The sequence below is a fragment of the Cricetulus griseus genome, chromosome 3 (assembly GCF_003668045.3).
Source record: "Cricetulus griseus strain 17A/GY chromosome 3, alternate assembly CriGri-PICRH-1.0, whole genome shotgun sequence".
Taxonomy (NCBI): Eukaryota; Metazoa; Chordata; class Mammalia; order Rodentia; family Cricetidae; genus Cricetulus; species Cricetulus griseus.
The window spans coordinates 232,867,355-232,880,258 of NC_048596.1; positions in this window are offsets into that span (position 1 = coordinate 232,867,355).

Consider the following 12,904-nt stretch of genomic DNA (forward strand, 5'->3'; position numbering starts at 1 on the left):
TAGGATTTTTTCCCTATTTCTAAAAATAAGCCAAAGTTCATTGGAATGTGCTGTATATATCAAGCCAAGTATGTCTGTATGGTCTTGGAAACTTTTCACAGAACGGCAGTAATTGGTTCAAAACCTACTAGTCACATGACTCCATATTGCTACAAGAAGATGCTGTGGGGACAACTACACTGGAAAAGAACAAAATGCCTTAGAGATGAAGGAAAATTTTTATACAAAGGCTATATATTTTGCCATTTAAGAAGCCAATAGCTGGGGGGAATGCATGCGTTTAATCCCAACACTGGGGAGGCAGAGATAGGCAAATCTCTGAGTTTGAGGCCAGCCTGGTCTACAGAGAGAGTTCCAGGACAGCCAGGGCTATTCAACAAAGAAACCCTGTCTCAAAGAACCAAAAAGAAAGGAAGGAAGGAAGGAAGGAAGGAAGGAAGGAAGGAAGGAAGGAAGGAAGGAAGGAAGGAAGGAAGGAAGGAGAAGGGAACGGAATGGAATGGAACAGAACGGAACGGAACTGAATGGAAAAGAAGAGAATCCAATAACTATGCTTCTAACGTCTAATGCCTATGGATAAGAGGTTGTTTTTATGGAGCCTAGTAATGTAGCTAGGCCAATAAGCTACTTGCTTAGTATGCACAAAGTCTTCTTGGTTCTGTTTCCAGCACCACATAAAAACAGAAATGGTGACACATACCTATATGTATGTCAGCATTTGGGAGGCAGAGGCCAGAAGACCAGAAGTTCCATGTCATCCTCAGCTATATAGCAAGTGTAAAATCCGCTTAGGATACATGGGACTTTGTCTGAAAAACAGAAGTCCTATTTGTGCAGGCATGACTCCTAAAAACCCCAGCAAGGCCGGCAGCTTACTGCAACTTCCGTGTAGGACTGATTGCTACTGGCGTTATGCTTTCAATCTTAAGTGCACCTTCCTTGACCCCAGATTAATGGCTTGAACACTTCTTCCAGAGCTGATGGAGCTTAATGATGGACAATGATGCAAGATCAGTTAAATGCATTGAGTTTGGAAACTCTGAGGAGGAGCAGGCCCAATGCAAGTAACCACAGCTGCTGTGAGCTCCTGCTGTATTGGCTGTTATGTCTGAAAGATGGGTTTTCACTGTCGGTCTCCCTATCTCCTGGCTCATACATTCTTCCCTGCTCTTCTATGATGTTCCCTAAGCCTTAGAGTGGGAAGAGTATTTCAAATGGCAATGGATACACTATGTCTAGCTGGATCATCAACATCTCATTATTTACCTGTTGGGACAAGCATGGAGGCAAGTCTGAGGGACCTGGGTATGAGTAAGAGCCCCCCTTCCTCTTTCCCTCCCTCCCTCCTTCCCTCCTTCCCTCCCTCCCTCCCTCCAATAATCTCTTACCACCCTTAAGTTTCATTGATGCCTGTCTACAAGACTCCCAATTCAAACCCTGAACCTGTATTAATGCCTCAAGTTTCCATATTCCATAGCAATGTAGAACTCTCTAAACTATCTTCAAAAGCTCAACTAAGATCCTGGATCACTACTTAGAGCCTTCACACATGGTATTTCTCCTGCTAATCATGCTTTTCTCTCTCCTGAGAGGAAAGACTTGTAATACATCCTATGGGAGACTACATTCATATCCTCTACTGCAGTGGTTTTCAACGATCCCAATGCTGAGACCCCTTAACACAATTCTCATGCCGTGGTGATCTCCAGACAATAAAATTATTTCATTGCTCCTTCATAACTGTAATGAATTGTAGTTTTGCTACTGTTATGAATTGTAATGGAAACATATGATATGCAGAACATCTGATATGCAACCCCTGTGGGGGTCTCAACCCACATGTTGAGAACCAATGCTCTGCAGCTTCTTAAACCATAAACATGATCAACTACAGGGTTTCAGATCATCAGTAACTTCCTAAAATCTCCTTCCCTGAGGACATAGGACTCTGAATCATGCTGTCAGGGTGACTGTGTTTGTAATCGTGTATTTAACTCTGCAGTTACTTGCAGGAAATCAATACTTACTGAAGAACGTACTTGTTAGCTAAGGCTGCTTTAACAGTGTGACTTGGACTGGAGAAATTTGTGCCACCGCCCCCCCCATTCTGAAGTCTGAATCTTAGATCAAGGCGTTGCCAGGGGCTGGACTCCTCTGAGCCTCTCTCCTTGGCTGGCAGATAGCTACCACCACCCTGGGTCCCAGTCACCACCTGTAAGATCTTACCTCCAAACATTCACATTCTGATGAACTAAGCTTTAAGCCGTGTCCCCATGAATTGTGGGGACACGGCTGAACCTACACTGCAGCTCAGTGAGTAACCTGCATTCCGGGTTGGTCTCTTCTTTAATTGGATGCTCTCAGGGACCAAACACCTCAGTTCTATGCATCTGTGAAGCTGTCAGAAGGTATTTCCTCCCTGCAATCCCCAAAAAGAATTCAAATCTTCTTGTGTTTTACAAAACTTAGTGTTGGCCCCAAGTCCTCTTAAAAACTAAAGGAATTGCTCTGTGTGGTTCATGGGACTGGAGCTTTAAAATAGCACTTGAAAGTTCCTAAAAAGTCTCCTTTGTGAGGTAGGAGGACCCTCTGCCTTTTCCCCAGAATGCCATTCCCTTCTTCCACCTGCACGCAGGTTAATTGGTTTCCTGACTCCCGGGGAAACCTGCGTACTGTACTCATGCTTATTTGAGGTTGCATTTAGACAGGAGCAGTATTTACTTAAAGACATACCTGCATTCCCTTAGAATATACAGTTATGGAAGAAAATGGGTCAAGCTTGAGGGAGGCCATCTGTCAGAGTGTGTTTTGGCAAATGGAAACATAAGAAGGGAACTTATAAAAGAGGCTAAGTATTGTAGCCCAAGGGTACCAGCAGAGTTCTGTGGACTCCAACTGTCGCCCTTCTTTTCCAGTTACATAACTGCTCAGGATAGCTGTGCTGGATGGCAATGTATGTGGCCTACAAGAGGGAGGACAAGAGGACAAAAACCTCGCTTTCAGTTTTTGAAATGAGGACAGAACTAATGTGTTCACTTTATATGTTTTTGAAATAGCCCATCCTATAAAAATACTTGGCACTTTTTAGAGGCAAATGATAAGATCAAGTTCTCAGATATTTAAGCAATTATCACTTTTCATTAAAATTTCTAGGGTTTGTGTTATTTCACATGGATGAATTTTCTAGGTAACTGGCATGCCAGTACTGTAAGAGATTGTTTCTTAGTTCATCCTACCTGCTTTTAAAAAGAGTGTTGTGTCAGGGAGTATGCTCAGTGGGTGCAGTGCTTGTCTACCATTCTGCAGCCTAGGGTACATAAGATCCTGTTTAAAACAAAACAAAACAAAATGGCATTTTCATGTAAAAATAGGTCCCAGAAGAAGATGGGATATTCTGCAGCTCCTAAAATCATCTCTGTGGATAAGCTGGGCCCCTGGGGCTGCAGAGGTGTGAGCAGCCATCATTATTCTAACCTCACCTTTCAGCTTCTGAGCAATCTCACTTCAGCTCTTACCAGTACTTTCCGCTTGGTGATACTTACACGTTCACGCCTTCACATGACTCTGGGGATGGATCCAAAGACTTTATCATTGAGGTTATAGGTTGTTGTGGGTTTTTTTTCTTATTGTAATGTCAGGGCTTTTTAAAAAACACACACACACACATTTGAGTATTCACAGCTATAGAATAAACAGGTAATAAAATCTGAATCTAAATCCTGGTAAGGGGCTATAAGCAGAAATATAATTTATTCCTCCAAGTCAATCACTCAACATCTGCCATCCTAACTCTTCTTTAAAGGTGAAATAACATACATCTGAGTCTCCATTTCCCTTTTCTGGTAAATTGGTACCTTGAGGCTTTAGAGTGTTCCTTTTCCTGCCCAGTTATGATTTTGTGTTTCAGCATCTTAACAGAACATGGAAGGTTGTGGTTTAATGACACCTGCATACATACATAAAGCCTATGGCTTTAATAGCTATAGCACAACTTGCACACACGCGCGCGCACACACACACACACACACACACACACACACACACACACACACACACACACACACAAAGCTCACAGCCTTACCAACATAAAAATGTGTTTTCACCATACCAAAAATATTCTTCATGACCTCTTTCAGCCACCCTGTAACTCAACCTTAGGGGTCACCTGATTGCTCACCACAAAGCAGTTTACAGAAACAGTTACATCACAGAAGAAGGATTTTCTTTCACCATGAAGGTGTTTTTGTCTGCTCTGAAATTCCTAAGTGCAATCAAGTCGTAGTCTGTTTTGTGTCTGTTTTCCCCCCTCTTCATCTAATGCTTCTGAGACACATCCATATCATAATGTATTTTGACAGTTCGATCCTTTTATTTCATTTTGTTTGGCTTGGTTCTGTGCTACTCCATCATATAAGTGTGTTACAATTCATTTTTCTGTTTTTCTGTTGGTGGGCCTTTGAGATAATTTGCATTTGGAGTCATAATGGATAAGGTTTCTACAAAAACCTCTTTAAAGGTTCCTTGTGGCGATGTCTATTTCATTGATGATATCTTGAGAAAAATCTGGAAATGGGGTTGGTAGATCATAGGTCAGGTGTATATTTAACAGCTACAGCATGATCCAAAGATCCAAAATCTAAAATTTTCTACTAATGCGTGTTTTTTACTATCCTTTATCATATTTAGTATTACCAGTCTTTTTAAACCTAAGCTTTTCTAAAAGCTGTTCATTGATATCTCACTGGGGTTATAATTTGCATTTCCCCAAGTTGTAATGTTGTTCAGTAAAAGTTGGTGAATTTATTGGCAACACATCTATTTTCTATTATGAAGTTTCTGTTCAAATATCTTGCCCATTTTATAATTGGATTTTATGGCCTTTCTTAATGAGTTACAAGATTTCTTACACTCAGGGTACAAATACACTCTGTGAATTATAAGCACATAATCCCAGTCTGTGGGTTCCTTTTTGCTTTTAACAGTATGATTAATATTTATTAAATTTGTTTAGTTACATTTATATTTATAAATATTTAAATGTAATCATATTATGGCCAGAAATAGACTTTTGTAATTTCAGTTCTGTGAAATTCATGAAGACCTGTTTTATTTCTCAGCAAATTATCTATCTCAATGACTGTACCTTTACAGAGTGAAATGAAAGTACATGGTTCTCTTGCTGGTTGGAGTATTATGTGCATATCACTGAAATCTGGCTAGCTGAGGGCTCTATTTCAACTTCTTGTTCTTCACACCATCTTTCTTCCCTACTTTTCCTTAAGTTCCTGAGAAAAGAACGTTACAATCTCAATGATGGTTTACTATCTCCTCTTCAATTTGCTAGTTTTTGATTCATGCTGCTTGAAACACTAAAGGAATGCACTCTCAAAGTTACGCTTTCGATAATTTATTGTGATTTCATGTCTTTTTAATTTGTGACAATTTTCTGCATCTTAAGACTTACAATGTCTGTTGTTAAGGTTAGCCATCTACCTTTCTTGTGATTAATACTTTTATGATAAATCTTTTCATACACACTCATTTTCAATGTATTTATGATCTTTAGATTTGAAATTGATTTCTTTCAGACATCAATCAGGTTGACTTTTTCAACACAATATGAATCTCTGCATTTTAACTTGAATACATAGTTCATTTATATTTAATAGGATTATAGTATGTTGAGATTTAGGTCTTTCAAAGTGCTAATTATTTTGTATCCCATATCATTTTCCCTTCCTTGTCTTTTTTAACAGATCACTCATATTTTATTTTCCTGTCTGTTTTAGAGTTATACTTTGTTTATATTTAGGGTTGTTAGTTTTTATTTGTTTGTTGGTTTATTTAAGGTTTGTTTGGTTTTGGTTTGATTTGGGTTTCTGTTTGTTTGTTTATTTGTTTGTTTTTTGATTGGGCCCACTCTGTAGCCCAAGTAAATCTAGAATTCACTAGATATTGCAGGATGACGGGGACTGCAGTAATCTTGCTGCTTTGGCCTCCCTACTGGTAGTTTACCAGCATGAGCCACTATACCCAGCATCAATCAGTTACATTCAAAACCTTATTTTATGTACTTATGACTTGTTAGCTACATGTCTACTTTTTTTTAAGTGACAAGGATTAGAATTTTTAAGTATATTTATTTATCTAATCACTAATGTAATAAATGTTTTGTTTCAAATATTACAGTTTTAGCTTCAAATACTTCATTTTTAGAGTTTTACTTTTAAATTTTTGTTTCTCTACCAAGATTCCCTCTAGTCACCATTATGTCCATGTTTTCTTTAAAAATTCTTTGTTGCTGTTTTGTTGTTGTTTGTCTGTTTGTTTTGTGGGCAGGATCTCACTACATATTCTTTGTTGGCCTGGAATTTGCTATGAAAAGCAGACTAGACTCAAATTCACAGAGATCTGCCTGCCTCTGCCTCCCAAGCTCTGGTGTTAAAGGTATGCACCACTGTGTGTCTGGCTTCACTAAAATTCTTTAAAAGCTTTATAACTTCCATATAAAGACATTACAGCCAATTTCAACATCACTGTGGTTCTGTTTTCTGGCTTCTCATCCACAATATCATTATCATTGTTTCTATCTTCTAGACCTAAAAGATGCTGTGTTGTTGAGAATCTGGGTTTTGCAGTGTCTCTTGACTTTTCTTCTGGGACGCAGTTTGTTTCCAGCCTATAAGCTTGCTCATCTCAGCTAGGAAATAACCAGTCCTGAGACATGACCTTTCTAAGATCCCTACTAAACAAACTTTCTCCTCAGCTTGACCAGAACACTTGTTGTCATTATTCTGCAGCCTCCTAACTCTTCATCCAGCATTAAGATGCTGTCCCCCTGAAGCTGTCCTCTGCTAGTCTCACAGTATCCCTTCACTCATGTATAGTTAAGACAGCATTGAACTCCAGCAATGTCTGGAGCCCTGTCTCTCTGGGTGGAGTTCCTTCTGCCCTTAAACTCCACTTGACTTAGTGGCACAACCTTTGTTCTTTGCTTAAATCAACTTGTGGGTATCACTGTGGACACTGTAGGGTCTCTTCTACTACCGGAAAATTATTCACTTTTCTCAGAGACAGTCTTTGTTTACCACCTGCTATCCAACCTCTGCAAACAATCACTTCATATATTTTGTCTTATTTTAATGCTGATTGTAGTGTTGCCAGTCATCAAATTCATCATGGCCAGTAACATTTCCCACACTTGTTAATGACTCTTCCTTCCTGATCTTTCTAGGACCTAGGCAGAGGCTTGGGATCCTATAATGTGCTCGTAGGTTCTCTGCTCACAAGGAAGAAAGTTATAATTCCTCTACAACTACTCTACTTCCTCTAAAGGAAAGAAACAAGACAAACTGAGAAGTTACTGTATCTTATTCTTCTCAGTGGTGTCAGGTTATGGCTTAGGCTTTGGGCAGTAAGGAGGGACTATCACTGTATTTCTCATTATGGGGATATTCCTCAGCATGGCCTATCACTGAGTTTTAGCTAACCATGATCACTTCTGTTTATGAATACATTGCAAGTGATTGCTTCTAGAGAAAGCATATATATTTTTCTCCTAAATAATAACTTTTAAGTCTTTTAATCATAATATCAATCATTCATCACATGACTCTTTTTCATTATATGCCTTAAAATCAAGGATAACACTTTTCTCTTGGTTTCAAATATATGACAGATGACAAAACACAGAAAAGATAAATTTGATAAAGAAAATACAAGGTCAATTAATCCAGAAAATTTGACAGCAAAAAGCATTTTCACTATGGAATTTAAAAATCGGGGTTGGGGGGAGATAAAGAGTTCCCTAAACAATCCTACCCCCAGATAGGAATGTGGGCAAGTACATTTACAGCACTGTGGATTAGCTCAGGTGTGTCATTTAGCTGTAGAGAGGATGTGTCTGTTTCTTTGTCTGGAGTAAGTACACCAGAGAAAATCAGGTCATCACTGATTATATTGATAACTCCTATCTTAAGAAGTACCTTCAGTACATATAGACATTTTGGTTTGGCAAAGAACTATGTTACCATGCATATTTCAACCATGCCTCTTAATGTTCAGTATTTTATAGCTAGCATTATTCTGGGGAGGGGCACTGGAGGAGTCACAAATCTCTGCTACCCAATGAAAATCTGCTGGTCTGTTCACATGTCTTTTTTATGAAAGATAAGTTACAGTTATATGCAAAGATAATACTCACCCCAAAACATAAGCAAAATACAGAGATGCTCTAGTGTACATAGATTAAATCTTCTAAGACTGTTAATGTTGACATAAAATAATACTTAGTCTATTATGCTATTGAAATGTTTTAAGTTCTTTTTTGTTTAGCTTATTTCGCTATGCAGAAGTTTTATTTTTTAATTTCACGTAATTTGCTGCTTTTGTGATTATTTCCTGTGCCATTGAATCCCTTTGTAGTAAATCTTTGTCTGTGAACATATTTTTTTGTAATTTTTTTTAGTTCAAATTAGGAACAAGCTTGCTTCACATGTCAATCACTCCGCTCTCCCCCCTCCCCTCCCCCGAACCCTCCCCCCAAACTCCCACCTGCCCCCCACCACATCCACCCTCCCCCAGGCTGGGTAAGGCCTTCAATGGGGTCTCCCCAAAGTCCACATATCATCCTGGGCCAGGCCTAGGCCCTCCCCCATGTGTCCAGGACAAGACATGGGATGGGCTCTCAAAGTCCCTTCTTACACCAGGGAAAAATACTAATCCACTAGCAGGGGCCCCCTAGAGTGCAGAGGCCTCCTCATTGACATCCATGTTCAGGGGTCTGGATCAGTCCCATGCTGGCCTCCCAGACAGCAGTCTGGGGTCCATGTGCCCCCTCCCCTTGTTCAGGCCAGCTGTTTCTGTGGATTTCACCAGTCTGGTACCAACCCCTTTGATCTTCATTCCTCCCTCTCTGCAACTAGGTTCCAGAGTTCAGTTCAGTGTATATCTGTGGGTGTCTGCCTCTGCTTCCATCAGCCACTGGATGAGGGCTCTAGGATGGCATAAGAAGTAGTCATCAGTCTCATCATAGGAGAAGGGCATTTAGGCTATCCTCTCCACCATTGCCTAGATTGTCAGTTCATGCCATCCTTGTAGATCTCTGGAAATCTTCCTAGTGCCAGATCTCTCCTCAGACCTATCATGGCTCCCTCTGATATGGAATCTGTCATCTTGCTCTCCTCTATTCTTCCCCCAACTCAACATTTCTGCTACTCCATTTCTTTCTCTCCCCTCCTCTTCTCCTCCTCTCATTCTGGAAGCTCCCTCTCCCCTCCCCTCATGTTCCCAATTAGCTCAATCCTGCCCCTTCTCATTCTCAAGGGTCCATGCATTTTTTCCCTTAGAGTCCTTCTTGTTTCCTAGTTTCTTTGGTGAAGAGGACTGTAGGCTGGTAATCCTTTGCTCTATGTCTAAAACTTATATATGAGTGAGTACATACCATGTTTGTCTTTTTGTGACTGGGTTACCTCAATCAGGATGGTTTCTTCTAGTTCCATCCATTTGCCTGCGAATTTCAAGATTTCATTGCTTTTTTCTGCTGAGTAGTACTCCATTGTATAAGTGTACCACATTTTCTCTATCCATTCTTCAGTTGAGGGCATCTAGGTTGCTTCCAGGTTCTGGCTATTACAAACAATGCTGCTATGAACATGATTGAACATATGTCCTTGTTGTATGAACATGCACTATTTGGGTATATGCCCAAGAGAGGAATTGCTGGATCTTGAGGTAGACTGATTCCTATTTTTCTGAGCAACAGCCATATTGATTTCCAAAGTGGTCTTACAAGTTCACACTCCCACCAGCAATGGAGGAGTGTTCCTTCTTCTCCACATCCTCTCCAGCATAGGTTGTCATTGGTATTTTTGATTTTAGCCATTCTGACAGGTGTGAGGTGGTATCTCAGAGTTGTTTTGAGTTGCATTTCTCTGATGGCCAAGGATTTTGAGCACTTTCTTAAGTGTCTTTCAGCCATTTCAGATTCCTCTGTTGAAAAATCTCTGTTTAGTTCTGCACCCCACTTTTTAATTTCAGTGTTTCGTGTTTTGGTGGATAGCTTCTTGAGTTCATTGTATATTTTGGAAATCAGCCCTCTGTCAGATGTAGGGTTGGTGAAGATCTTTTCCCATTCTGTGGGTTGTCAATTTGTCTTACTGACTGTGTCCTTTGCCTTACAGAAGCTTCTCAGTTTCAGGAGGTCCCATTTATTATTTGCAGATCTCAATGTCTGTGCTACTGGCGTAATGCTCAGGAAGTGGTATCCTGTGCCTATTCATTCAAGAGTATATCCCACTTTCTCTTCTAAAAAGTTCAGTGTGGCTAGATTTATGTTGAGATCTTTGATCCATTTGCACTTAAGTTTTGTCCATGGTGACAGATATGGATCTATCTGCAATCTTCTGCATGTCTGAATCCAGTTGTGCAGCACCATTTGTTGAAGATGCTATCTTTTTTCCATTGTATAGATTTAGCATCTTTGTCAAAAATAAGGTACTCATAAGTGTGTGGGTTAATATCAGGGTTTTCAATTCGATTCCATTGGCCTATCTATCTATTTTTGTGCCAATACCAAGCTGTTTTCAGAACTATGGCTCTATAATAGAGCTTGAAGTCAGGGATGGTGATGCCCCCAGAAGACCCTTTATTGTACAGAGTTGTTTTGGCTATCCTGGGTTTTTTGTTTTTCCATATAAAGTTGAGTATTGTTCTTTCAAGGTCTGTGAAGAACTGTGTTGGGATTTTGATGGGGATTGCATTGAATCTGTAGATTACTTTTGGCAAGATTGCCATTTTTACTATGTTAATTCTACCTATCCAAGAGCATGGGAAATCTTTCCATTTTCTGGTATCTTCTTTAACTTCTTTCTTTAAAGACTCAAAGTTCTTACTGTACAGGTCTTTCACTTTTTTGGTTAGAGTTCCATATCTCTTCAATATTGTACTTGAAGTTCTAGCTAGTGCAATAAGACAAGAAAAGGAGATCAAAGGGATACAAATTGGAAATGAAAAAGTCAAATTTTCACTATTTGCAGATGATATGATCGTCTACATAAGTGACCCGAAAAACTCTACCAGGGAACTCCTCCAGCTGATAAACATCTTCAGCAAAGTAACAGTATACAAAGTTAACTCAAGAAAATCAGTACCCCTACTATATACAGATGATAAATGCAATGAGAAAGGAATCAGAGAAACATCACCCTTTACAATATCCACAAGCAACATAAAAATATCTTAGGGTAACTCTAACCAAAGAAATGTTTTAAGTTCTAAACATGATGATAAACATTTTAAAAATAACCGCAAGTTATTCCAGTAAGAATATCTTTCAGCCTTATGTCAGAACAGTGGTTTTCCAAATTAATATAATGCTAATGACATCTTTGGTCCTCTGTTTTGCAAGTTCTAGCTCTCTCATATCATGAGGCTCCAAAAAAAAGTCCTTCTATGCCCTAAAATTGCTTCCCCACATGTTCCCTCTCCCCCCCCCAAAAAAACCATACAATTGGTTCAGTAACAGCAAAGCTATTTGTTTTACAAGTAATATGGGTTTATAATGCAAATTTCCTAAAACCTTTCAAGCAATGCATTTAAAGCATATGTGTTTGGCCAGTTATGAGCCAACCTTTGGCAGAATTCAATCTTGTCTTGCCCTCTAGAGTCATGCCCAGCCTGCTGCAGCTCTCCAGGTCAGTTTCTAATGGGCTTACATCAAGAAATGTGAGTTAGAACTACATCAAACAGTGTGAGTTAGAGCTAAGAAGCAAAAGATAAGAATGGCCTCAGAGCAGGACTGATCCAGCCAGGCCTTCCAGGCTGTTCCTTGGAGAGCTACTTGGCTCCTCACCAACCATTCAGAGTTTGAGGAGGCAACAAGAAGTGCAAAGAATTCTTCATACACCCAAAATTGGGTCGAATGGGATATAGCCTCCATCTTTCATTAGCAATCTGCATGAAATCTACTTTCCAAAAGATGTCTGTGAAACTTAAGAAATGAGAATTGGTTGAGTACTGAAGTTCCATGCATGTTGAACCAGTTAAACATGATGTCAGACAAGAAGCATCCAGGAGGTGATAAGGAAAGCCACTAACATCAAATAACTTGGCTCAAGCTTTTCTGTATATCGAAAATGTAATTGTTCAACATTTTCTGAGAATATTATAATGATGTGTTAAGTTCTGTCTTAAAAACCATTATTTCTGGAATGAAGATATTTCTCTTGTATAAAGCAATGCTGGTAGCAGATAATAATTGGCTCTTTGGTTGTGCATGCCTGAGTTCCCTGTTTTATTTGGTTGCCTTCATTTGATTTGTATAAGCTTCCCCTTGAGATATAAACTCTACTAGAGAAAATAAAACTTCATAAGACATTAGGACTACTAATTGAAATATAAGCTATTTGAGGGATGAAGCAATGACTCAGTGGTTGAGACCATTTATTGCTCTTGCCGAGGACCCAGGTGCCATTCGCAGCATCCACATGGTGAGACACAATCATCCATCATTCAAGTTGCAGGGGACTCAATATTCTCTTTTTATCTCCAAGGGTACCTGGCAGGCATGTGATGCACATGCATACATGCAAGAAAAACTCTCATACACATAAAATAAATGAATAAATATTTTTAAATAAATATAGGACATTTAGCTAAGTTTTATTTTTTGATGTGGTGATGATTTATTTTAGTTTAAATATATTTAATAGGCTCAAAATCATATAAATTTAAAATAGATCATGTTATAATTTAATAGAGGTATACATTGTATAATTATCATAATTAGATTAATATACCCATCACCACTCATAGTTACCATCATGTGTGTCTGAATGTGTGTGTGTGTGTGTGTGTGTGTGTGTGTGTGTGTGTGTGTACTAAGGACATAAACTCAATTCTTACC